Source organism: Pelodiscus sinensis, chromosome 13, assembly GCF_052426305.1.
Source record: "Pelodiscus sinensis isolate ZL-2025 chromosome 13, ASM5242630v1, whole genome shotgun sequence".
NCBI classification, from domain to species: Eukaryota; Metazoa; Chordata; order Testudines; family Trionychidae; genus Pelodiscus; species Pelodiscus sinensis.
The window spans coordinates 37878336-37905362 of NC_143064.1; positions in this window are offsets into that span (position 1 = coordinate 37878336).

A 27027-nucleotide genomic window follows, 5' to 3' on the forward strand; every position below is an offset into this window, starting at 1 on the left:
TACGCGCCGGGGAGTACGTAGGGTGGAGAGCCCCATGCGCTGGGCGAGCACCCGAGGATCCACCCAGTCTCCCCGGCGGTAGTCCAGGAGGTCTCCGACTCTGGTGGTTTCTACCAGGACCAACCACCGGCGCGCCGAGGGAGACTCCGCCACCTGCACACATAGATGGGGGTTGTGTAGCAGGGGCTCCGCGAGGAGGTCTGCTCCCAAGGTGGCTCCCAAGGACCTGGTTGCCGCAAGCAGCTTCCAGGTGCGGAGGAGGTCCTGGTTGAAGGCCGGCAGCCCGGAGAGGTCTCACGGAAGACCTCTCAAATAAAAGAGCTGCCGGTCATATCGGAGCCCTCGGAAGCGGCGAAGGAAGGCGTGCGCAAACGTGCTCCACGCCGGACTACCTGCATCAAAGAGGAGTCTCCGCAGGGCCCGGAGGCGGAGGACGTGAACCCGTGTGTGCAAACACGTCAGGCCCTGCCCTCCCTCCTCCAGGGGAAGATGGAGAACCCCTGCAGGGACCCAATGCAGGCCTGGCCAGAAGAACCGCAGCATCAGCTGCTGGATACGGGCCAGGAAACCCGGGGGCGGGACCAGGGTGCTGAGACGGTGCCAGAGCATGGATAGGACCAATTGGTTAAGTACTAGTGCCCTCCCATGCAGGGAGAGGCACTGGAGCAATCCTGTCCACCTCTGCAACCGCTCAACCACCCTGGCCTCTAAACCTTGCCAGTTCTCCAGCGGAGAGGGATGCGTGGCAGAGAGAAAAACGCCAAGATAGAGCAGCGGACCCGCGCTCCACCGGACGGCTTGAAGCGCGGGTGGGAGGGAGCCCGCCTGCCAGCCGGCCCCTACCACCAGGCCAGAGCTCTTGACCCAGTTGACCCGGGCGGAGGAGGCCGCCGAGTAAACGGCTTGGCAAGCCTCCACCCGTGCCAGGTCTCCCGGGTCCTGGACCACGAGGAGCACATCGTCAGCATACGCCGATAGGACCAGCCTCGTCTCCGGCTCATGGAGCACCAACCCCGTCAACCTCTTGCGAAGGAGACGGAGGAAGGGCTCCATGGCCAGAGCGTAGAGCTGGCCTGACAGCGGACAGCCTTGACGTACTCCCCGCCCGAAGCTGACCGGTGCGGTCAGGGTCCAGTTGAGCTTGACCAAGCACTCTGCGGAGGCATACAGCACCTGGAGAAACCCCACAAAATGGGGCCCGAAGCCGAAGGCCCGCAGGGTGCCCAGGAGGTACCCGTGGTCCATCCGGTCGAACGCCTTCTCCTGATCCAAGGACAGGAGGGCGAACGACAGACCGTCCCTACACCCGAGCTCTAAGAGATCCCAGACCAGAAAGAGGTTGTCGAAGATGGTTTGGCCCGGGACGGTGTAGGTCTGGTCTGGATGAACCACGTCCGCCAGCACAGACTTTAGCCTTAGGGAGATGGCTTTGGCAACGATTTTATAGTCCGTGCTAAGGAGCGAGACGGGACACCAGTTCCTCAGATCGCGGAGGTCCCCCTTCTTGGGCAGCAAGGCAAGCACGGTTCGCCTGCACGATAAAGGGAGGACCCCGCTCTCCAAGGACTCGGCCCAGACCGTGGTAAGGTCCGGGCCAAGGACGTCCCAGAACACGCGGTAGAACTCCACGGTCAGCCCGCCCATGCCCGGGGATTTATTGGTGGGCATGAGACGGAGGGCTTCCGAGAACTCAGCCAGGGAGAGAGGCAGCTCTAGCCGGTCCCGGTCGCCTGCGCTGACCGTCGGGAGTTCGTTCCAGTGAACCCTGTGGGCGTCAGCGTCGGTCGCATCCGGGGAGAAGAGAGAGGCGTAGAAGGCATGAGCCCTCTCGCGCATCTCCACCGGATCCGTGAGGGGGGTGCCGTCCTCTGCCAGAAGGCAGACTATGTGTCTTTTAGCCCCCCTCTTTTTCTCCAGGGCATAGAAGAAGCGGGAACCTCGATCCATCTCCCGAAGGAGATGGATACGAGAACGAACAAAGACACCCCAGGCTCGAAGGTCCTCGAGGGCCCGGAGTTCCTCCCGCTTCTCCCGGTACGCTCCACAGAGGGGCGGATCCTCGGAGCCGGTGGCAAGCCGCCTCTCTAGCTCTAAAACCTCCCGCTCCAACTGCTCTATGGCCGCATCCCTCCGTCGGCTGGCCCCCCCGGGTGTAGTCCCGGCAGAAGAGCCGGGTGCGCACCTTCCCCACATCCCACCACTGCCGTGCCGAGGGAAAGGCGCACCGCCACCCGCGCCAGGCCAGCCAGAACTCCCGGAAGGACGCTACGAAGCCCACATCCTCCAGCAGGCTGTTATTGAAATGCCAGTAGGCCGGCCCCAGCCTCTCCGAAGAAAGAGAGGCCTTCACGGCCACTAAATGGTGGTCTGAGAACGGGGCCGGCCTAATGCCAGAGGAGTGGGCCCGGAAGAGATGATGGCAAGACAGATAAATGCGGTCCAACCGGGATTGAAAAAACCGATGACCCACCACCTGGACGTAGGTAAAAACCGTTTCCTCACCCAGGTGGAGGTCACGCCAGACGTCCACCAGGGAGTGATGGTCTATTATCTCCCTGAGGACGTCCGCGGCGGCCGGGCACTGCTCGGGCCCCGTACGGTCCCGGTCCTCGAGGGTGCAATTGAAGTCCCCGCCCAGAACCAGGCACTCGCCAGGATCCAAAGAGCCGAGGAAGGCAGACGCCCGCCGATAGAAGCGGAGCCTCTCCAAGACGGATGATGGGGTGTAGATGTTGATGATATCAGCCCCTCTATCCGAACCCGGAGATGTAGCAGGCAACCCTGCATGACCTCGGCGGTCCCCAGCACCTCGGGCTGCAAGTTTGGGGAGAACAGGGTAGCCACCCCGGCTTGACGGGCCGACAGGTGGCTGAAATAAACCCTGTCCCCCCACTCCAGCTGCCAGCTAGCCTCTGCGGCCAGAGCCTCGTGGGTCTCCTGGAGGAATACGACAGAGTACCTCCCCTTCAGAAGGAAGGAGAGTACCTGACACCTACGGAGGCTGGACCTGCAGCCCCGAGTGTTTAGAGTGGCAATGATGAGCGCCGGCATCGAGAGGGCTGGGGAAGATCCTTCTTGGCGGGAGTGCCAGCGGCCCCCGTTGGGCCTCGCAGCAAACCGTGACCATGCCCAAAGGTAAGAAGGGCGTCACGGAAGCTGCGGACCCGCCCCCTTTACTCTCCTCTAGGAGGGCCCTTACTATTTGTAGGATGAGATGAAAATCTCCCCAGCGCTGAAGGGCGAGAGCGACTTTGTTCTTGGAGCCTCGGATGTCTTCCAAGAAATCACGCATCTTGCCCTTCAGCGCATCTGGCATCGGGGCCTCGGGCCCTCCAATGCCTTGGGGCCAGACCTCTCCCTGAGTCCCGTGACCCATCGACACCAGGTTGCGGGGTGTCTGAGGTCCCTGCTGGGAGGACAGTGGTGGAGGGAGACCGGCCCCAGACGTGCTGGGAGCAGGAGAAACGAAGACCGCCTCCCAGGGGCCAACGTCTAGAGTAAACGTGGCAACCCCAGGGGCAGCAGTAACAGAGTAAGGGGAAGAGAAGAGTTCAGGCAGGGGATCAGGAAAGGGAGGGAGACGAGGAAGAGGGGTAGGGGGAAGAAGTGGTGGAGGATTGGGGAAGAGACAAGGATGGGGGGGAGGAGGAAGGGGGCAGGAAGCTCAGTTGGGAGGGGGGTGGAACAGGGATCAGGAGAAGGAGGTGGGCGAGAAGCCTCAGTGAAGGAGGCATCGGGATGCGGTGCCTCCTTGCAGGGCAGAGAATCGGTGGCAACGGTAGGGGTAGTGGTACTGGTACTCTCCCCAGTGTTGGGCTCCAGTGCCACAGAGAGTGCAGCACCAGAGGCCTCAGCACCGGGGGTGACGGATATTAACGGGACCTCCCTTCCGCTGAAAGCTTCAAGGGTTTCGGCAGCCGCGGCCGAAACGCTGCCGATGGCCGGGCAGACGGTCGCACCCTGGGGCAACTCAGAGGCAGGGAGAAGGGATAGCAGCGAGTCGGAAGGGGAAGGAGAGGTCTGTTGTTGTCCTTCCAGGACCTGATGATCCCCCTCTGAGGCAGCCGGGGTCAGCCCCAAAGCCTCCACCTCCTGAGAGAGGAAGGCGAGCCCGCTGCCCGCCACCAGATGGTGATCTTTGTCGGTGGCAAGGTCAGCGGCCGCCCCATCAGCGGAGGTGGGAACAGTGGGAGCATCCTCCACAGATGCCCCCTCTTGCAGGGACCCCGGGAGGGAGGTGTTCACCTCTCCCGCAACCGCCGCGGTCACCTGAACTGCTTCACGTTGCTGTGAATCGTTCGAGGGCTCAGAGGGTGGGATGGTTTCAGCGTCCATCCCCATAGGTGCAGGGAGGTTGTCCTCTTCCTCAGTGGGCGGGGTGGAATGCCGAGCACGCTTTTGGCGCCTCCCTGTTGTAAGCTCCCATCCCTCGGAAGAAGGGGGCTGGCCCTGATTGGAGGAAGAGCCAGGGGACAAGGGCACTGGTAGGAGGGCAAGGGTAGATGAGGGCTGGGCAGCAGGGGAAAGGGATGCCTCCCCCCGAGGTAGGTCCTGCCTGAGTCCCGTCACTGACCCCGCCGCCCTCTCCTCCGCGGGCCCGGCCTTGCTGCTTTTGGAGGTGGCAGCAACAGCACCCGCATGCTCGTCTGGGCCCTGCGGAACCCGAGCAGGATTAACGATGGTCACGGTTGGAGGAGGGGCGACCCCAGGGTTCGTACCGTCAGGGCCACCGGCGATGGTAGGGCCGGTGCCCTCCCAGGCGTCAGGGGTCCCGGGTGCCTCTCCAAACCGGGCCAGGGGACAGTCCCTTCGGACGTGCCCCGTCGCCCGACAGAGAAAACACCGGGCCTTCCCCATGGTGTAGTACATCCGATACCGGGCCCCTTGATGGGGCACCAGAAATGACCCTTCAAGGGCTTCTCTGCCATGTCCCACCGGTAGTAGTTGGATTTGTACCTGCCGGCGAAAGGAGAGGACGTGGCGGAGGGTAGGATCTTTGCAGCCCAGAGGAAGGGGACTCAGGACTGACAGAGGCCTCCCCAGGGTGGAGAGGAAAGGCAGTAGGGCGGCATTGGGAAGGAAGGGAGGAACGGAGGACAAAACCACCCGTACGCCCAGATCCTCCAAGGGCTCGAGGGGAACGTGGACGCCCCCCACCGCCAAACCCCTTTCCACCGCCTCCTGGGCGACGGCCTCGGACGCCAGGAAGAATACCACCTTCCTGAACATCCTAGAGGCTGCCACCACGGCCGCGGGCCCCACCACGCGTGCCAACGCCCGCACGTAGGTTTCCACGTGGGGCGAGGCCGCCACCAAGAGACAACGGACCCCGTGCCTCCTGGTCAGGGTGGGAAAGGGGCCGAGGCCGCTGGGGATGGTATTCCGGGAGGCGGCTTGGGAGGCGGCAGGTGGGAGGGTGGCAGCTACCTGGGCGTACGCCCTGGGGCCCGGGACACCGTTGCCCCCAGAGCTGGTGGAAGGAACAGGGGAGCAGGAAGGAGGGGGGCCGCGGCCAGTAGATGGGTCACGGCCGGGGAGTGAGCCCTCGCCTCAGGAGGTTTTGCCTTCTGGGCGGGGCTCTTGCCCTTCCTGGTCCCCCGGCCCCTCCTATCCTTCAGGGGAAGTTCTTTAGAGGTTACTGGAGGTGCCGCGGCAGAAGCGGTCGAGGCCCCGGGGTCCTCGTCCATTTTCGCTCCCTTTACCATAGTGACGGGGGGCCCGGCAGCCTCAGAGGGGTTCTTGTTTTTAAGGGTGGGCGAGGAAGGTCTGGCAGGGGTGTCGCTGGACAACCCCTCCATTGTGGTTATAGGTGGGAAGGAAGGACAAACAAACAAACAATTACGGGAGGACCAAAAACACCAGGGAGGGAACAAGGAGGGAGAGGGAGGGGAGGAAGGAGGTTCACCTCTCCCCCCCACTAGGCTGGAAGTGGGGTAGAGGGCGACTGTTCAGAAAGGGGAAAATGGAAGGAGTAAGGAATACAGCTCCCAGCACAGGACGGTAAGAGCGGCTCCTCCGGCTGCACTGGGAATGTGAGAGGGTCAATCATTGAAAGGCATGTGGGAAGTGAAACGGTGTGTGTCTGTGTGTGTGTGTGGGGGGGTAACTAAAGAAGAGTGGGAGGCTCAGGCGCCGAATGAGATGCCACAGGGGGCATGGGCACATGGGTAGAGGAGAGGGGATGCAGGCTGTGAGAAGGGGCCTGCTCAAGAAAGCAGGAGGGCAGCAAGATACTTCAGGCCGGGGGGGGGAGGGGGAAGGAAGCGAGTGTGCCCACGAGCGCCTGAGTGGCAGGCTCGCTGTACCTGCTGCAGGACCCACCAGAGCAAGGGAGGGGCAGGGAGGCAAGCAGTGGGGCCAAGGAAGGAGATGGCCCCTGCAGCACCTGGGGCTGGGGAGGGAGCAGCAACAGCAGCAGCAGAAATGCAGGGGAGACAGCAGGGAGCAGAGGGAACCACCCCCAGTCCCAGCACCCCACAAAAGCTGTGCCAGCTGCCACCTAGGGGCCCAGATGACAAGAGGTCCCTCACAAACACTCCCTTCCCCCCCCCCACCAACTTGTGGAGGGGAATTAAGAACCCCAGGAGTTGCTGTAAAGCAGCCCCCTTACCTCCTCCACTCCAGAGGGAGTAGCAGCTGCAGGAACAGTGAAGTTCAGGCCTGCAACTGTGAACAAGGGGCCAGGCAGTCCCCAAAAAGATGGAAAATGGGGGTCCCGCTTCCCCCACCAGGGTGAGGCAGCAAAGTCCCCCCTGTCCACCCCCACACCCCCAGCAGCTCCTGCAGCCAGCTGAGGGGTGGGGGTGGGGAAAGGCTGCCTGCAGACAGAGCAGGCAGAAAGAAGAGGGGACCTGGCCCAGAATGTAGCCAGGGCCTGCCTGCCACAACCCCAGTGGCCCCCCCACACACCCTTCCCAAAAGGTGGAGGGAAGGAAAAAGCACAACAAGCCCAGATCAGCAGCCTGCCGTGCTCAGTGGAAGAGGGGTTCCTTTTCCACTCCAGTCAGGAGACAGAGCTGGGGGGTGCAGCCGGTTCCAGAGCTTGATGGAAGGGGAAAGAGTAGAGAGAGTCAGCAATCCTGGCTAATTAGGGGGCAGCTGAGACAGGATGGCTACAAATCAGTTAAGGTCCAGGTGAAACTAACTGAGGCTGCCTGGAGGCCTATTGAAGAACTCTCCCTGTGTGTGAGGGGGAGGAGAGCTGAGAAGGAGTTTAGAGAGAGAAAGACATTAGAGGAGCCAACACAATGGCATCAACCTTGTTAAAGACTACAGGGAGACAACAAATCTCAAACCAAGGCAATTAAGCCATACACTGTGACTCCTAGGCTGTGGGACAGGGGGCTGAACAGGGGTCAGGGGCCCAGGAGTGGGACTGACCCCACCACACTTGTTTTAAGTCATGAGAAGAGGAACCTATATATCAAATTTGGTGGTCCTAGCTCTTCCCATTTAGGAGGAGTTGTTGATTAAGCAGACAAATTCTCTACAATATATAATAGAAAAAATGTCCCTTATTTTGGAACATCTTGGCCACAAACTATAATGATGATACCATACGTCTATTCCCTATTTTACTTCAGCGTAGCTCAGCTTTCCCCAGGAAGCCCCATCCTATAGTTGTTTTTCTTTTAAGAAAAGTGTTTTTTTCTTGCTGGAAAAAAAATATAAATGGTTAACTAAGTAATAGATTGAGAAGAACTGAGAAGAAGGACTATTCAAAATAATTTTTTAAAATTTGTTTCAGTATCTCATTTAAGCATAAGAGACTTGGATTGTCTATATGCAACAACTTCAGAGTCATCCTTTAGTTCTTATAGAAGCAGTTCTGTAACTAAACATATTTCAGACATAAAGTATGGGTAGCAAGTAAAAGATTTCAGTTATCCAGTAAAATCAGCACAAGGTATGAGTTTGCAGTAAGAACCAGCAAATAGCAAAAAGACACTATGAAAAGAGGAAAAGATTTCATTTATGCCACAAACCATTCTTTTCACATTGTTAACAATAAACACCTTTTATTGTCATGGTTGAGTTTTTACAACCAGGCTACTCTCCACTTGTTAGAGCAGACACTGTAGAGCAGACACTGCTATATACTAGGGGTGGGCAATCTCAAGGGAGCCACTTAATGAATTTTAGTACCTGCTTGCGGGCCAGCTCCAACATTTGGAAGGGGTGGAGCTCAGAATGGCTTCCTCCCAGAGCTGTCTGGGGCTGCAAGCTTTGAATTAAAAACACAGCAAAAGGATTAAATAAGAATGACAGGGGTCAATATACTGAAATCTTTTACTCATAGCCTTAAACAAATTTCAGGGAAATTGCTGCTGCATTGCTGATGTTGTTGAAATTTTGAAGGCACTTCAAGAGATATCAATAAAAGAAATGCCTCACCAGAAATTTAAATGATAGGCAACAAAGAAGCAAATGGATCAAGCACTAACTCCACCCCATTTTCTTGTGAACATTCTTAAAAGCAGATGTCTATCTTCTGAAGAAGCTACTGCTGCCAAGACATGCATGGGCATCTCAAAATCACTCCTCAGTTATGTCAGTCATAATAAATGTCAGGCCTGGAGTGAAATCACTAATCAGTACATGTTTACTGATGATGTTTTGAACAAAGTCACTCCCCTGAATTGGTAAAATCTTTAGCCAGGCACTTGAAACAGACTTCCTTTAGTTGCTAAGCCAATTTTCACAGCAGTAGCTTGCTCTGCAGGCACAGAGAGAATATTGTCATCATTTGGTATTATTCACACAAATCTAAAAAAGCAACTGGGAGTTTAAAAAAACAGGAAAACTCATATTTCTGTTTCAGTGTGTGAATCAAAATGATAGTGGAAGTGGAGAAGATGAAACCTAGTTATAGAAGTCTTCAGGACGCTGTACATTTAGTGCTCTGAGAACATGTCTGTTAGTTAATAACATTTGAAAGAATTTAAGGACAGCCGTCAGCTGACAACTCAGGATACTGCTGCATTTGCAAATATGAAATATTGTGGTAACATATAAGATTTAGTTTAATAAAATATAAGTGTTATTGTCTTTGTGTGTGTGAGTTAGTTCTCACCTTTCCTAATATATTGCTGATACATCTTAAGCTTAATACAGGTAATATACTATTTCCTAAATTAATGAAAGTGAAGCTATCTGAAATAATTACACAAAGTATACACTCTTAGCCATATTTACACTAGGAAATTATTTCAAAATAACTTATTTTGAAATAATAACTCCCGAAATAACTATTTTAAAATATCAGAGGGGTAGCCGTGTTAGTCTGAATCTGCAAAAGCGACGAGGAGTCCTGTGGCACCTTATAGACTAACTGAAGTGTAGGAGCATAAGCTTTCGTGGGCAAAGACCCACTTCGTCAGATGCATGTAGTGGAAATTTCCAGAGGCAGGAATAAATATGCAGGCCAGGATCAGGCTGGAGATGATGAGGTGATCCAATCAAGGAGGATGAGGCCCACTTCTAGCAGCTGATCTGGAGGTGTGAATTCCAAGAGAATAGAAGCTGCTTTTGTAGTTAGCAAGCCATTCACAGTCTTTGTTTAATCCAGAGTTGATTGTGTCAAACTTAAAGATGAACTGTAGCTCAGCAGTTTCTCTTTGAAGTCTGGTCCTGAAGTTTTTTTGCTGCAGGATGGCTACTTTTAGATCTGCAATTGTGTGTCCAGGAAGATTGAAGTGTTCCCCTACAGGTTTTTGTATGTTGCCATTCCTAATATCAGATTTGTGTCCATTGATTCTTTTACGTAGGGACTGTCCTGTTTGGCCGATGTATATAGCAGTGGGGCATTGTTGGCACATGATGGCATATATTACGTTGGTGGATGTGCAGGAGAATGTACCAGTGACAGTATGGCTGATCTGGTTAGGTCCTGTGATGGTGTTGCTGGTGTATATATGTGGGCAGAGTTGGCACCGAGGTTTGTTGCAAGGATTGGTTCCTGAGTTCGAGTTATTATGGTGCGGTGTGTAGTTGCTGGTGAGAATATGCTTCAGGTTGGCGGGTTGTCTGTGGGCAAGGACCGGCCTACCTCCCAAGGCCTGTGAGAGCGAGGGATCATTGTCCAGGATGGGCTGAAGATCGCTAATGATGCGTTGGAGAGGTTTTAGCTGGGGACTATAGGTGATGGCCAGTGGTGTTCTGTTGGTTTCTTTCTTGGGCTTGTCCCGTAGCAGGAGGCTTCTGGGTACACGTCTGGCTCTGTCAATCTGTCTCCTCACTTCCTCGTGTGGGTATCGCAGTTTACAGAATGCTTGGGCACGTAAAATAGCATATTCATACTACAAGGAAGCCTCAGAATTAGTCTGAGGCTCCCTTAGTGTGGACGTGCTACCTCGAATGTGGATGTGCTACCTCAACTTAGAGCCCCAGGAAGCACTGGGGAGTAATTACTTGAATGACTCTGCGGAGTAGTTATTTCAAAATAGCAGCAGTGAAGCATCCACACTAATCCTATTTCAGAATAACTATTTTGAAATAAGTGTTACTCCTCATGGAAAACAGGAGTTATTATTTCAAAATAACAGGCTTAGTAGTGCGGATGCTCTGCTTGTTATTTCTAAATAAGGGGAGTTACATTGAAATAACTTTCTAGTGTAGACCTGGGCTCAGATGTCATAAAATGCAGTGTTGAGCTGTAAATTAACAAGTTTTAGTAATCAGATATCCACCATTGTTTAAGAAATATGTGAAGAAGTATCAGTGGGGAAACTTAATTTAAATCAACGATTTTTTCTTGGTGATTGAAATCGTGACTTAAATCAATTATTTAAATTGCTTTTATTTAAATCACCAAGAAAAATCACCATGCTTAAATCATCCAGTGTACTCTAATTCATAGAGTCCAAGAGAAACAACCAAACCCCTCCCTTTCCATCTCCCCATACCTGTGTTCCCTTCCTCACACTTCGCTTTCTCTAGGAGAGAAAGCTTTCCACACTTCCACCCATCTACTCCTTTGAGATCTCTGCAGGCTTTCTGACAGAACTCCTAACATTGTCATTTCAATCAATAGAATGTAACCCCCAAAGAGATTACCTAGATTCCTAGGGCTCTGTCTGCGGGCAGCTCAAGGAGAGGCACTCTGAGTTTGCCTTGGCTCCCCCTCCCTACCAGGGCTAGAGTCTGCCCGGCAACCCATAGGGTAGTGGTCCCCAATACGGTGCCCGTGGGGCCATTTTTGTGTGCCCGCCAAGTGCTCGGGGCTGGCCTGGCCTGGGGCACGTGGTGCATGCACTGTGCCGGAGCCGGCCCGGGCGAATGGTAAGTGGCGCTTGGAGGGCAAGCGGGGGGGGCACTGGCCCCGGGCGCTTAGGAGGAGCGTCGGCCCCGGGCGCGTGGCGCCTGGGGGGGGGCGCTGGCCCCGGGCACGCGGCACTTGGGGGAGGAAGGGGTGCCGGCGCGCGGCGCTTGCAGGGGGGGGCGGCCCTGGGAGCGCAGCGCTTGCGGGGGGGCTGCCCCCGAGCACGCGGCTATGGGGGAGCCCCGCTCTCCAGCACGTGGCTATGGGGGGGGGGGCCGCCTGCCCCCTGGTGCCCGGCAGGCTAACAGCCACGCCCCCTGGCGCCCGGCAGCCTGTAAAGGTTGGGGAGTGAGATGCCCCTCCCAGAGAGTTCAGAGGGGGAAGGAGGAGCCATTGTTGGAGGAGTCTGGAGCCAGCCAGGTCAAGGGGAGGCCTGGCTGTGTGGCAGTTAGTAAGCCCCAGGCCTGCATGCAGGGTTCCCCCTGAGAACTAGCCTCTATGGAGCCAAAGGCAGGATCCCTCAGCTGGGTTTTCTGTCTCCACTGTTGATTCCCAGTTTGTGGAGTTTGCTGGGAGGCTTCCCCAGCCAGGCTGAGTTGGCTCCAGCTCCCTGGGTGAGAGGAGTCACTGTGTGGTCAGCTCTGCTCTGTCTGCTGGTTCAGGGCTGCTGCCTGCTGGGTGCGTGTCTGAATGCTGGGATAGGAGATTACAGTTTGAATTTTGGTGCAGTTGTGTGGCCTGCACCTTGAGCCTTGCACCCCTTTGAGGTGAAGGGAAATCCTGGGACCTAAGCAGCCTGATTCCTGCCTGAGGAGGATCCCAGCCAGAAGAGACCAGCCCCTCTGCAGTGACTGAGTCATCTCTGAACCTGAGCCTCATTCATGGAGTGTGAGTGCACCATCTTTTAGTTAGTCAGTCAGGGAATTTGTTTGATGATTTTATAACCTGCTGCATATTAAACCTATGGAGGGATTTACCACTTGTGAGTCCTTTGGGCTGTACTGGACCCAGTCAGCCTCACTGCTAAACCACTGCAGAGAAGAAATTTGTGGTCATAAGTCATCAAGGGCCCCAACAAAGTACACGTACCAACAGGACACTGATCTTACAGTTGCTGGGCACCGGTGACCCTAAAAATAGTGTTTTACTGTTATGTTACATTTGTCTCCTGTTTAATATAATTGTGTTTATTACAGTGTATGTGTTTGTGTTATTTTCTGGGAGTCTCCAACTATCTGGCAAGTATGTGGGGATTCCCCTGGGTTAGAATTTCCCTCCCAAACTGCCCTGGTGACCCTGCCAGGAAGGAGTGAGGGAGGTGGAGGCACCGCCAAATAAATCCATTGGGAAAAATAAAGTTGAGTGGGTGGCGGGATCCAGAAGAACCCAGACCTGTCCATCAAACCTGTAAGTGGATTGGCATTAAAGAAGGTAACCAGGTGGAGAGGAGGCGCTACGATAATACAATTTACATCCCGTCACATGACTATAGCTTTAATGTGAATGTGTGTGTCTATATACTCAAAAGCACATATCTCGCGTGCAGAATAAATATATCAGTTCTTTGTTTTTAATATATAATGCAGATGGTGGATTTTATATGAATTTCAAAAAGGACATCAACTATCTTCATACCAGTGCATCAAAATGAAATATTTGCATGGGGATCTAACCCTTTAGAACATAGAGAAACTGCCTAATATTTCACATTAATCCAAATCCTTTAAAAAGAAAACAGTCGTAACAGACGTAGATTGAGTAGTTATTCATTGTTGTGAGAGGCTACGTGCCCATGAGTTCAGTTATACAATATATTTTTTATAGTCAAATTGGGAGCTGAAGTGTCTATTATTATAGTGTGGATGTTTTGAGATTGTGATGAGCGCCAGAGAACGAACTAAAACAGAAGTGTAAGCAACCTATTTTATTTTGACTTACCCTCCCTCCTGCTCTACTGTCCCACGTATTCCCTCTTTGCAAGGTTATTTTGGTTAATGATGAGCTTCTTTTATGAGGTCTGATTAAATATATATATATATTAAATATTAAAATAATTTATTATACATAAATATATTTATAAATTAATAATTATATAAATATTAAAATATTAAGGCACCTAAAATAGATATGATCTCCATCAATATAAGAATATCCAATTGTACATCTCAGATTCTAAATGTTTCTATCTTTGAGAACCACCCAGACCCCAGGGTGTCCACCGTGCCCGTGGAGTCACACTCCAGCAGCAATTCAATGGGGCGCACGTTGAGACAACTGGCAGGAGATTTAATTTGCTATGCCCTAGTGTACACCAAAACAGTAAATATTTAGTTGTTAGGGAAAGCCAAAAGGCTTTCTGCCCCACTGCCTTCAGTTAGCAGCAGCCAGTCTCAGGCTTAGTTTGAACTGACTGCCTATGACTACATGTGACAGTCAGAAGTTAATCCAAACTAAGTCCTTAGTTCAGATTGACTGTTATTCCTCCTGCAATGAGGTGTAACAGTTAATCTGAACTAAGTCCTTAGGGTATGTCTACACTACAAAGTTAATTTGAACTAACAGACGTTACTTTGAATTAACTTTGATAGGTGCTACACATACAAACCGCTAGTTGGAACTTAATTCAAACTAGTGGAGTGCTTAATTCGAACTAGGTAAGCCTCATTCTACAAGGACTAACGCATAGTTCGAATTAAGCAGTTCGAATTAAGGGCTGTGTAGCCACTTAATTCGAACTAGTGGGAGGCTAACCCTCCCCAGCTTTCCCTGGTGGCCACTCTGGACACCACCAGGGAAACTCGTCTGCCCCCCTCCCGGCCCCGGACCCCTTAAAGGGGCAGTGAAGCACGAGTTTGAAGTAACCCCCTTAACTCAAATTAGCTGTTAAACCTCATTCCACGAGGAGTAACAGCTAATTCTAGTCAGGGCTTTACTTCAAACTCCCGTATCACTGCCACATGTAGATGCGGGTAGTTATTCGGGGCTAGTCAATTTCCAAAATGGTGACTGCCCAGGAACATGCTAATATTTAAATCCCGTGCTTCATCTGCAATTTTGGTCACCCTCATTAGCCTCCCTGGTTCGAACTAGGGGGCTAGTGTAGACGTTCCCCTAAAAAATATGTCTACATTCACACAGCACACAGAAACCTAAAAGTGTATTCCAAAAATACCTCATCTGAATGCAAAGATTAATGTGTAAATTATTTTCTGATGCAATGTATCACAATCCCAGGTACTACAATAATAATAAAAAATAGAGTGAAAGGGGATGGGAGATGTGGTAGATGAAACAAAGACAACAAAGATAGGAGGAAGTTGGAAGTGAAGGAGAAGATAAAAAGCAGAATGGAAAGAAAAGCAAAAGGGAAAGAAAATATAAACAGAAGATGGAGAAAGTAAATGAAAATAGTACATGAACAGATGGGAAAATAAAGTATTATGACAATATTTGTGCTGGTTTTGTGATATGGATACACATCCAATAGGGAGTATGATGTAAACACCCAACTTTTTCCTTTTGAGTGAACTATGGATAAAATCACGATGAAATAGACTTCTATGAGGCTGAGATTTCATCCTACAAATATAAAAGAAAAGATAATACACATATAGCACTATTTTCCTTCCCTTTATATAGTAGATATATAATAATACAGGGTTTTTCGTGCTGAATCATAGAATCATAGAATAATAGGACTGGAAGGGACCTCAAGAGGTCATCGAGTCCAGCCCCCCGCCCTCAAGGCAGGACCACGCTCTGTCTACACCATCCCTGACAGATGTCTATCTAACCTGTTCTTAAATATCTCCAGAGAGGGAGATTCCACCACCTCCCTTGGCAATTTATTCCAATATTTGACCACCCTGACAGTTAGGAATTTTTTCCTAATGTCCAATCTAAACCTCCCCTGCTGCACTTTAAGCCCATTACTCCTTGTCCTGTCCTCAGAAACCAAGAGGAACAAATTTTCTCCTTCCTCCTTGTGACACCCTTTTAGATATTTGAAAACCGCTATCATGTCCCCCCTTAATCTTCTTTTTTCCAAACTAAACAAGCCCAGTTCATGAAGCCTGGCTTCATAGGTCATGTTCTCTAAACCTTTAATCATTCTTGTCGCTCTTCTCTGTACCCTTTCCAATTTCTCCACATCTTTCTTGAAATGTGGCGCCCAGAACTGGACACAGTACTCCAGCTGAGGCCTAACTAGTGCAGAGTAGAGCGGCAGAATGACTTCACGAGTTTTGCTTACAACACACCTGTTGATACAACCTAAAATCATATTTGCTTTTTTTGCAACAGCATCACACTGTTGACTCATATTCAACTTGTGGTCCACTATGACCCCTAGATCCCTTTCCGCCATGCTCCTTCCTAGACAGTCGCTTCCCATCTTGTATGTATGGAACTGATTGTTCCTTCCTAAGTGGAGCACTTTGCATTTCTCTTTATTAAACCTCATCCTGTTTACCTCTGACCATTTCTCTAACTTTGCTAAGGTCATTTTGAATTATGTCCCTATCCTCCAAAGAAGTTGCAACCCCACCTAGTTTGGTATCATCTGCAAACTTAATAAGCGTACTCTCTATCCCAATATCTACATCAACAAGAAAAATCAAGTTGAGTTAAGAAATCAAGAGTCAGAAAGGCTGTTCCAAACTGATAAAAAAACAGGAGCCACAGTTAGGGAAGGTCATGAAAGGTCATGGAGTCCAGTCCCCTGCCTTCACAGCAGGAACAAGTACTATCCCTGACAGATTTTGCCCCAGATCCCTAAATAGCCACCTCAAGGATTAAACTCACAACAGTGGGTTTAAGACACCAATGCACAAACCACTGAGCTATGCCTCCCCCCAGAGAGGAAGTGACATAATTTAGGAATGTCCAGTATACTCTAAGGCTGTGTCTAGGCTGGCAAGTTTTTCTGCAAAATCATCTGCTTTTGCGGAAAAACTTGCCAGCTGTCTACACTGGCCACTTGAATTTCCGCAAAAGCACTGACGATCTCATGTAAGATTGTCAGTGCTTTTGCGGAAAACCTATGCTGCTCCCGTTTGGTCAAAAGGGCCAGTGTAGACAGCAGAGATTTCTTTTCTGCAAAAAAGCCCCGATCGCGAAAATGGCGATCAGGGCTTTTTTTGCGGAAATGCGTGTCTAGATTGGACACGGATTCTTTTCCGCAAAAAATGCTTTTGCAGAAAAGTGTCCTGCCAATCTAGACGCTCTTTTCCGAAAATGCTTTTAACAGAAAACTTTTCCGTTAAAAGCATTTCCGGAAAATCATGCCAGTGTAGACGTAGCCTAAAAGTTACTGTGAATTAACTGATCCCTATAGTGCTGCATAATAACAAAACTAACCAGCACAATAAGACAAGAGAATTTTCTCTGACAATTATTAGAAATCCTATCAATAGAATAATTGTTCATCAAGACCTATATTCTACCACTTTACTGGAAGAATGGCAAAACTACACAGATACAAAACATGTAAGACAGAAAAGTGGCACATAGCATGGACTAAGCAGCTCAAAATGATTAGATATTACTCTGGTATGCTTGAAAAGCTACAAGAAATATCCCAGAAATGTGCATATAGCCATAGATGATTTTAATTCTCAAAATCCAACATGCATAGATGGTTTCATGGGACAATTATGCACTCTGGCACAATTTCCAGAGTATTGTTACATGTCTAAATTGAAAATCTGTATGATTGAAAGATCTCCACAGAACATAGGGTAGGACACAACTGGCAGAACAAAATGAATTAGGATTTAAGAGAAAGTCCTGCTGTATTATCTAACCACCTCCAGACATGAGATTAGGATTAGGAATGATTATAGAATCAATTATATTAGTCAGCCAGCAAATTTCATTATCATTTCACTATCGTTAATTATCGTCATCTTCATACCAGAAAGCACCTTGCAGAGTGATAATTTCAGACATTAAGGACAACATTAAGACAATTCCCATGGTAGTCAAGTTTAGTATTTAAGGCACAGGATTGTAAAGAAAGGCAAACTAGTTCTTTCACTCAATACACTTGAAACCTCAACACCCGAGAGTGCACATCAGATCTTCTGAGTCAAATAGATCTGTTACATTTTATATTACTAAAGTACAAGACATGAAATCAAGAAACAACAGTGAGTCAGAAAGCAGAATTTAAAATGGCTGGTTAGGCAATGGCATTCAGATGTTATATATTTAAGCAATCTACAATGCATCAGTGTAAATTTACTGCTGAGAGCTGAAGTCAAGCTTTCTATTTGAAATCTACACTACACTCCCTCTTGCTACTTCTATTGAATAACTATTTTGTATGCTTTGTCATGAGTAGGTATGTACTATAGAGATGTCAATGTCATGAAGACATGTGGAAAGAATAGAACAAAAATTTCTTGATGTTGTGGACAAATTGTATGGTTGTTTTTTACCATCTCTAAATATAATCATAGCCAAGCCAAACACTTTAATAACAGAACTCTCTGTTAAATAGGTATGTTTATCTCACATACCATATTAGACTGCTATACAATTATACAGATAATAATTTAGTGCTATTATTCTTACACCATATATTTTATCCTTATGGTTAGCTCTGTTCCTCCCAAGAGAGCTTAATGTCTCTCCAATTTATGGGAATGGGAGCTGTACAAGTGTTTATTAAGTAGAGTCTGTGCAGTGTTGAAATTAAGACACAAAAATATGAAAACCAGATTCCATAACATGGAAAGAAAACTTCGCAAATATGATATATTATTTAAGAGTCATCTGTAAGAGAAATGAGAGAAGGAAAAAAGTGCTAAATCTTTCCTGAAGAGAACAGTCAAATATTTTTGAAAGAACACCTTTTTTCGAAAGAGCACTTTCGAAAAAAGGCGTTCTTCCTCGTGAAATGAGGTTTACCGCCGTCGAAAGAAAAGCCGCGTTCTTTCGATTTAATTTCGAAAGAACGCGGCTGCAGTCTAGAAGCAGGTGAAGTTTTTTCGAAAAAAGGCTACTTTCTGGACACAGCCTTACTGATGAAGTTGTGATAGGTCCCATTCATGAATATGGTCTTAGGGGCAGGTCAATGTTCTATTCACATCTCAGATTCTGCACTAACTGAAGTAAAAAGGTAGTACACTGATTGAAAGTCACAATGGAATTTTGTAATCCACATGTCAGGACATTTCTACAAAATATTTTTCACCATGCATCAAGATAGCTTTAAGGATTTCATACAATTTAAGCTACCAGAAGGCAGATACTGGCACTATATGCAAATAATCTGATCCATTTCTATAAAAACACCTCAGGCAGGACTGTAACAGACGTTGACTATTTAGATATCAGATTACTGCTCCCATAAACATAATATGCATCTGTGTTGGTGTATATGATTTTTTCTACTTATATTAGCAATTTCTTTTCCAGAAGAAAATGGCATACAAATCGCCTCTGTTGCTTTAACTCTGATACAAAATCACTTGCTTGCTTTGCAGTGTCACACAGTTTTTCTTCTGTATAGCTTGGAATGCTTTACTTAATATAATCTAAAATTATATATACAACCCGTTTTTGCCCAAATATTCAATCAGTAAAAATAGGGTATATTCAGACACACATATTCTCTGTAGCAGGATAACAAAATATATTTATATACTAAAATATTTACTTGAGTCCTTCAGGGAAGGGGCCTGGAGTGTGTGGGGTGCAGGAATCAAGAAATGGCCTTGGGGATGTGGGGAGCTTGGGGGCAGTGTAAGAATCAGGGTAGGAGTGGCAGGGTGCTCAGGACAGTAGATGGGAGATTCAGGAGTCAAAGATGGGGGTTGGGGGCTCAGGAAAGGGAGTGGGGGGCTCAGGGCAGGATGTAAGCTATTTTGGACCATGGCAAAATAGCTTCCTCTTTATGAAACTATGGGGGCTTCAGCTGAAGCCCCTCCATTGATCTTAGAGGCACTAAAATCACATAGAATAAAGCAGTCTCACAGACTGGCAAGTCTCAAGTATGGCTGGATGAAATTAATGTCAAATTTGCTGAACTCTTTCAGTTAAAAATGCAGAAAAATGGAAATATTCATTTTGTCATTAAATGAAATGAAAAATATTGATATCAAAGTTAAAAAAAATCAAAAAATGAAACATTTAGTTTTGGTTCACACAAAATAATTTTTGACATTTTTCCTCCTGAAAAAGAGTTCATTTCAGGCTGACTTGACTTGAATTTTTTCATCTAAATTTTTCGTTTGATGACAGAAGCAAAATATTGTTTATTTGTATAGCTTTAGTGCTGAGTCTCTTGGGATACATCTACGCAGCATGCTTATTTCAAAATAAGGTATTTTGGATTTTTTCCCAAATACCTTATTTCAAAATACCATGTCTACACTACAGGGAAGCCTCAAAATTAGTCCAAGGCAGACTTCCCTAAGGTGGATGTGCTACCTTGAATTAGAGCCCTAGGAAGCACAGGGGAGTAATTACTTTGAATGGCCCTAGGGAGGAGCTATTTTGAAATAGCAGCAGTGGAGCATCCACACTACTGCTATTCTGAAATAGCTATTTCAGAATGAGGGTATGTCTACACTGCCACCCTAGTTCAAACTAGGGTGTTTAATGCAGTCATTCGAAGTTGTAAATGAAGCCCGGGATTTAAATATCCCAGGCTTCATTTGCATATTCCCGGGCGCCGCCATTTTTAAATTCCCATTAGTGCGGACTCTGTGCCAGCGGCTACACGCGGCACGGAGTGGGCAGTTTGAATTAGGCTTTCTAATTCGAACTACTGTAACTCCTCATGGAACGAGGTGTACCGGTAGTTTGAATTAGAAAACCTAATTTGAACTACCTACTCTGTGCCATGTATAGCCGCTGGCACAGAGTCCACACTAACGGGGATTTAAAAATGGCGGTGCCCGGCAAGATGCAAATGAAGCCTGGGATATTTAAATCCCAGGCTCCATTTGCAACTTCGAATGACTACATTAACCACCCTAGTTCAAAGTAGGGTGGTAGTGTAGGCATACCCTGAGTATTATTCCTCATGGAATGAGGATAACTGATTTTGAAATAGAGCTTCAGGGGGGAGCCGAGTTAGTCTGCTACAGAAAAAAACAGCAAGCAGATGGTCTGGTAGCACTTTATAAACTAACAAAACATGTAGATGGTATCATGAGCTTTTGTGGGCACAGCCCACTTCTTCAAATGACTGGAGTTATGACTAGAGGATAAGAAAACTTGAAATAAATAGGAGAAGGGAAGGGGGAGGAGAGAAAGATGCTCTGTCACCCACAACCAAGCCCATCTTTCTCTTCCACTACCACCCCCTATCCTTCCCCTGTTTATTTTGAGTTTTCTTATCCTCTAGTCATAACTCCAGTCATCTGGAGAAGTAGGCTGTGCCCACGAAAGCTCATGATACCATCTACATGTTTTGTTAGTCTATAAAGTGCTACCAGACCATTTGCTTGATGATTTTGAAATAAGCTGTCCTTTATTCTGAAATTATTTTTAAATAATGGAATTGCTGTGTAGATGCTCGCATTCATAGGTGTGCGCACGGGGTGTGCCAGGTGTGCCCAGGCACACCCTAATATTTCAAAGGGCTGCCCTGGTGCGCTGGGGAACGGATGCTGCGCAGGGTTTGCCATGCATGCATGGCTAAAACCGGCGGGTTTTAGGACCCCAGGAAACAGGTAGCAGGGAGCAGAATCATCACCCTGCCTCCCCAGCAAGCAAGGTCAGTTTAAACCCCAGGCGAGAAGGCGAGGGGTGTGCCCGCCCCTGGGCAGGAGATGGAAGCAGCGCAGCTGGGCTCAGGGTGGGGTTGGGGGCTCGGGGCCGGGGGTAATGCGGCTGGGCTCAGAGCGGGGGGCAGCATGGCTGGCCCGGCCTGGGTTCTGGGGCAATGCAGCTGGCCCAGCCCAGTGGGAGGTGGAGGGGGCAGCGCGACTGGGTCGGGGCAATGAGGCTGGCCTGGGGAGGGGAGCAGGGGGCCAGGGGCAGGTCGGGGGCAGTGCGGATGGTCTGGGAGGGTTGGGGATAGTGAGGCTGGCCCCCGCCCCTCCAGAGCTGCTTCCCATCCCCCCTTCCTCCCAGCTCCCCCTTCCTCCCGGCCAGCCCTGCAGCCCCTGACTTTTTACCAGCTCTGCTTCCCGCCCCCCCTTCCTCCCGGCCAGTCCTGCACCTTCCACCCTGCCACTGCCAGGCTTCAGTCTGGCTCCCAGCAAGAAAACCAGGACATACGGGACATTGCTTGTGTCCGGTATTTTCTAGATTTTTTTTACCAGACAGAGGGCCCAAAAACCGGACTGTCCGGTAGAAAATTGGACACCTGGTAACCCTACGAGTCACACACAGTGCAGGCACCAAGTGATGGTGAGACTGCTGAAACTTTGGGAACCATAGACTGCGGGGTGGGGGTTTGTGGCCCAAAAGGGGGCTGAGAAGCCTAAGAGACAGAGTAGGGGGAGCACCAGAAGGGTGATAGTCAGGGCGATCCTAGAACTCTGTTAGGGTATGTCTACACTACCCTCCTAGTTCGAACTAGGAGGGTAATGTAGGCATACCGCACTTGCAAATGAAGCCCGGGATTTGAATTTCCCGGGCTTCATTTGCATAAGCCGGGCGCCGCCATTTTTAAATCCCAGCTCGTTCGAACCCCGTGCGGCATGGCTACACGCGGCACGGACTAGGTAGTTTGGAGTAGACTTCCTAGTCCGAACTACCGTTACTCCTCGTGCTGAGAGAAGGCTTGAAAGAAGGGGTGGTCATGAGAAAGTCAGGGATGGAGCAAGGCATGTGTGAGGGCACAGGAGAATGAGGGGAACGGGGAAAGACTGTGATGAGGGGGTGGGCATCAGGGATAAAGAGAGCAAAGGGCGCAGGGGCAGTGAGGGAATGGGGAGGCACCAGGAGGGTGCAGGGCTAAAGGAAGGTGCAGGTGCCAGGGGGTTCTGGGGGTGAAGCAGAAGGGCAGACACCTGCTGGGGAGGGACCAGCACCAGTGGAAAGGGGCAGGTGTGTAGTGGGAGGTGTTAGGAGAGGGGATCGGGAGCGGTAGCTCACATGATCAGAGTGGGGCTACTGGAGGAGTGGGCACTGGGGGAAGAGAAGGGCTGGTGGAGGGGGGCAGGTCTCAGGAAGGCTGAGGGCAGTCAGAAGGGCAGGAGTCAGGACAGCAGATGTGGATGAGGGGTTGGGGCGGGGGAGGCAGCAGGCACCAGGGGAGCTGATGAAGCAAGTGGAGGAGATATGGCAGCAGAGGGAAAGGGTAGAAGTTTATGAGGGTATGTCTACACTACAGCACTAATTCGAACTAACTTAGTTTGAAATAGTTAATTCGAACTAAGCTAATTCGAACTAACGCATCCAGACTAAAAAACTAGTTCGAATTAGCATTTTGCTAATTCGAACTAGCATGTCCACATTGAGTGGACCCTGAAACGGGGTTAAGGATGGCCGGAAGCAGTGCCGGCAGGGCATCAGATGAGGACTTAGAGCGTGGAGATGCTGCCTCAGGCTAGCCGAGGGCTATGCTTAAAGGGACCTGACCCCCACCCCGGACAGACAGTTCTCAGGGGTGCCCTGCTTGCAAAGCAGTCCTGGCTTGGATTTCCCGGAGTACCCACACTGGGCACATCACAGCACTCGTCCATCAGACCGGCTGCACTTGCCGCAGGCTGCCATCTGGGGAGAGGGGGCAATTGGGGGGCTGCAGGAGAGGTTCCACCCCCAGAAGCCCGCAGAGCCAGCCCAGTCCTCCCCATCGGGGGCTCATACCCCATTCCTCCCTCACCTCCTTCCACTTACCCCTCCCTTGCCCCCCTTCCTGATGTACAAAATAAAGGACAATTGTGGTCAAAAATAGAATCTCTCTTTATTGAACAAAACTTGGGGAGACTGGGAAAACGAGGTGGGAGAGGGGAAGAGAGAGTCTGGGAGAGGGGAGGGCAACTAAAATGATCAGGGGCTGGGAACAGGTCCCATATGAAGAGAGGCTAAAGAGACTGGGACATTTCAGCTTAGAAAAGAGGAGATGGAGGGGGCATATGATAGCGGTCTATAAAAGCCCAAGTGGGGTGGAGAAGGTGCATACAGAAAAGTTCTTCATTAGTTCCCATAATAGAAGGTCTAGAGGACACCAAAGGAAAGGAATGGGTAGCAGGTTTCAAACTAATAACAGGAAGTTGTTCTTCACAAAGCAAAGAGTCAACCTGTGGAACTCCTTGCTGCAGGAGGCTGTGAAGGCTAGAACTAGAACAGAGTTTAAAGAGAAGTGAGATCAAGTCATGGAGGTTGGGTCCATGGAGTGGTATTAGCCAGGGGGTAGGAGTGGTGTCCCTGCCCGAACTTTGTGGAAGGCTGGAGAGGGATTGCATGAGACAAATGGCTTGGTCACTGTCTTTGGTCCAATCCCTCCAGGGTCCCTAGGGTTGGCCGCTGTCGGCAGACAGGCTACTGGGCTAGATGGACCTTTGGTCTGACCCAGTACGGCCATTCTAAGCTCAGGGCTCAGGGTCGGGGGTCTCACTGGACCACCTTGATTTTCATGCAAACCTGCTCCTGGGTGGCCAGCCTGGCCGCTCTCCTGCCCTAGACGGCTGCTTTTCTGTGCCTAGTGCGGAGGTCGTGGACGAGGTCCAAGATGTCTGTACTGGACCAGGCGGGTGCCCGCCTCTTGCGGTCCTGGGCAAGCTCCCGGGAGCCACCAGCCTGGTCCCGGGAAGAGGGGGAGGGCTGGGGGGTATCGGGTGGGTGGCTCTGTGCCGTGCCAGGTGCAGGGTCTGCTGGCTGGGTGCTGGCAGGCTTGCACCTGGCAAGGGCATTGTAGCCAGCCCATGCCCCTTTAAGGGTCCGGGGCCGGGAGGGGGGCAATAGAGTTTCCCTCGTGTTGGCCAGAGTGGCCACCAGAGCAAGCTGGGGAGGGCTAGCCTCTCACTAGTTCGAATTAAGGGGCTACATACCCCTTAATTCGAACTAGTAAGTTCGAACTAGGCTTAGTCCTCGTACAATGAGGTTTACATAGTTCAAACTAAGCGCTCCTCTGGTTCGAATTAAGTTCGAACTAGCGGAACGCTAGTGTAGTGTATTCAGGTGGAATAGGAGATCCTCCAGAAAAGGGCTTTATTCCGGAGGATCGCGCCAGTCTGGACGCTCTTTTCCGGCTTTTCCCCAATCCAGAAAAAAAGCGGCGGCCATGTTTATTTAAATCCCACTGGGGATATTTAAATCCCCCGCGGATTTCCCTATTCCAAAGTTAGAAATTAGCATGCCTCTTCTGAAGAAGGGGCCAGTCTAGACGTAGCCTATGTGTAATTTCAATATATAAACTAAAAATAGTATACTTACATATTTCTTCATCTTTCTTCATATTTCCGACCAGTTAATAGCACTTTTTATAAGGATGGTAATTTTGTATTGTATATACTTTAGGCTGATGATACATTTGTTTCCTTGATTCTTTACCGATAATGGTTTGATAAGGCAGACAGACAGCTACAGTACGCAATCCTATAGTATAATGTAAGCAATGTGTAATTGGATTCACGGTATTTAGAACCAATAGTAATTTAGTCATGAATTTTAGTTTCAATTGCTCTCTTTGTCAGTGTGATGAAAATTACTCAGATTTGAGTTGCCTTAGTCAAATGATATTGCACTGTAATTTAGTTTTATTCTTTATTACCATAAATACTGTACAACCAATTTAGCTATCAAATGTGTGTATTTCAGCCTTATTCAATTTTAGTGAGCCTAAAAAGATATTTCAAACATCTGTAGGCAACAACTAAACAATAAACATTCCACAAAAATGTCTGTTATTGTTGTAATCTGGTGAAATTCCTTATAATTTTCATAGTCTCCTCCAAAAACATTTAGGTCTTGACTCTGTAAACAGTCTGTTGCATATGCTTACGCCACTACCCTGTAAAATCCCTTTAACTGCAAATGAAAGGGTAATACATTCTACCAGCATATTTACTCATTTCCTTCCTCCATGGTAAATGAATAATATACTAGCCTATTTTGATGGACAAGGTATCCTAAGATCTATGGAAGTGTTTCTCAAAGTGGTCCGCGGTCCTACTCTCAGAGGGTGTGTCTACACTAGCCCCCTAGTTCCAACTAGGGAGGCTTATGTAGGAATTCAAAGTTGCAAATGAAGCCCGTCCAGTTGCCATTTTGAAATTTCACTAGTCCGAACTAACTGCCCATGGCTACACGCAGCAGGGAGCCGGTAGTTCGAATTAAAGCCCTAATTCGAACTACCTGTTATTCCTCCTGCAAGGAGGTTAACGTAGTTCGAATTAGGGGCTATAGAGCTGATAAATAAAAAAACAGGAGTGACCCAATTGGCAGCTTTTTCAGAGTGGGTCCACAGACCATGTTGAAAAACACTGATCTATGGATTTTTTTATGCAGAGTGGATAGGATTAAATGAATATGAGATGTGTATCTTGAAATTCTCTGACTTACAATGGGAGAATGAATAGGTGAGCTGTAATGTAATTCCCATGCTATACAGAGATTGGTAGGACTATGTTGTCTTTTTAATCAAATGGTGGATAAGTGGTTTTATTTTCACACTGTGTACGGAGAATAAGACATGATGTCTATTGATTATAATACGCACCCAGGATCTCAGATCTGCCTCTGGAGGATGTCCATGTCTGACTAATGATTGGCGAACAGGAGCAGGGTGTGTATTTATGGACTCTACATGTTGAATAGTGATTTATGCCAATTTGTAGCCGATGTTGGAAATCATTATGATATAAGGTACATAGATGTAACGAGATTTCTGGGGACTCAGAATTTGGTGTTTTTGTAAAACAAATTATTGTATATATCTATGGATATTTAGGAGATTCTTTAAAATGAGTGTATTGGATATTCATTTATGTACACAGGACTTCCAATTTCATTTCCTTTAAATCCTTCCTCTGTATGTTGCAATGTTTCTCGGTAAGGACACTATCTTCCTTTGTTTAAATGTTGGGGGTTTTCTTTTCTTTTCTTTTCTTTTCTCATGATGATGTGGAGTGTTGTGATTCAGGGCTTGATCAGGTACCCTCTTTAATTAACATAAGCGACGAGGAGTCCTGTGGCACCTTATAGACTAACTGAAGTGTAGGAGCATAAGCTTTCGTGGGCAAAGACCCACTTCGTCAGATGCATCTGACGAAGTGGGTCTTTGCCCACGAAAGCTTATGCTCCTACACTTCAGTTAGTCTATAAGGTGCCATAGGACTCCTCGTCGCTTTTGCAGATTCAGACTAACACGGCTACCCCTCTGATACTTTAATTAACATATGACTCATCTCATGACTCAATGAATGATTAATGTATAACTCATAAATCCAATACTGACATGTACAAAGTACTTACTTCCAAGTCAAGTCAATACACATGTATTTGAAACAAAGTGCAAAAAAGCAGGGGAAGGGTAATTAGCCATCAAATCTATATGTCTCCTTATTCTGCACTCGGGGATGAAAAAATCAGCATGAGGAACTGCATAACAAATAAGTGTTGTAAAAATGGAGGTGGCAGGATCCTTGTGTGTGAGAGGATCTCAAAGTTGCACTGAATATTTTTGTGTGATGGCCTCATGCACAGTCTAAATGTCCTATCTCAGTATAGGTGTACTGTGAATGTTGTACTACATTAGTAAACTGGTTGTTCAGCAGCATGCTGTATGGAGCTTGGAGGCAAAGGCTTTAGGTGCTCCAACCTATGTAGACTCTAGCTTTTGATCAATTCCTTCCCATTCA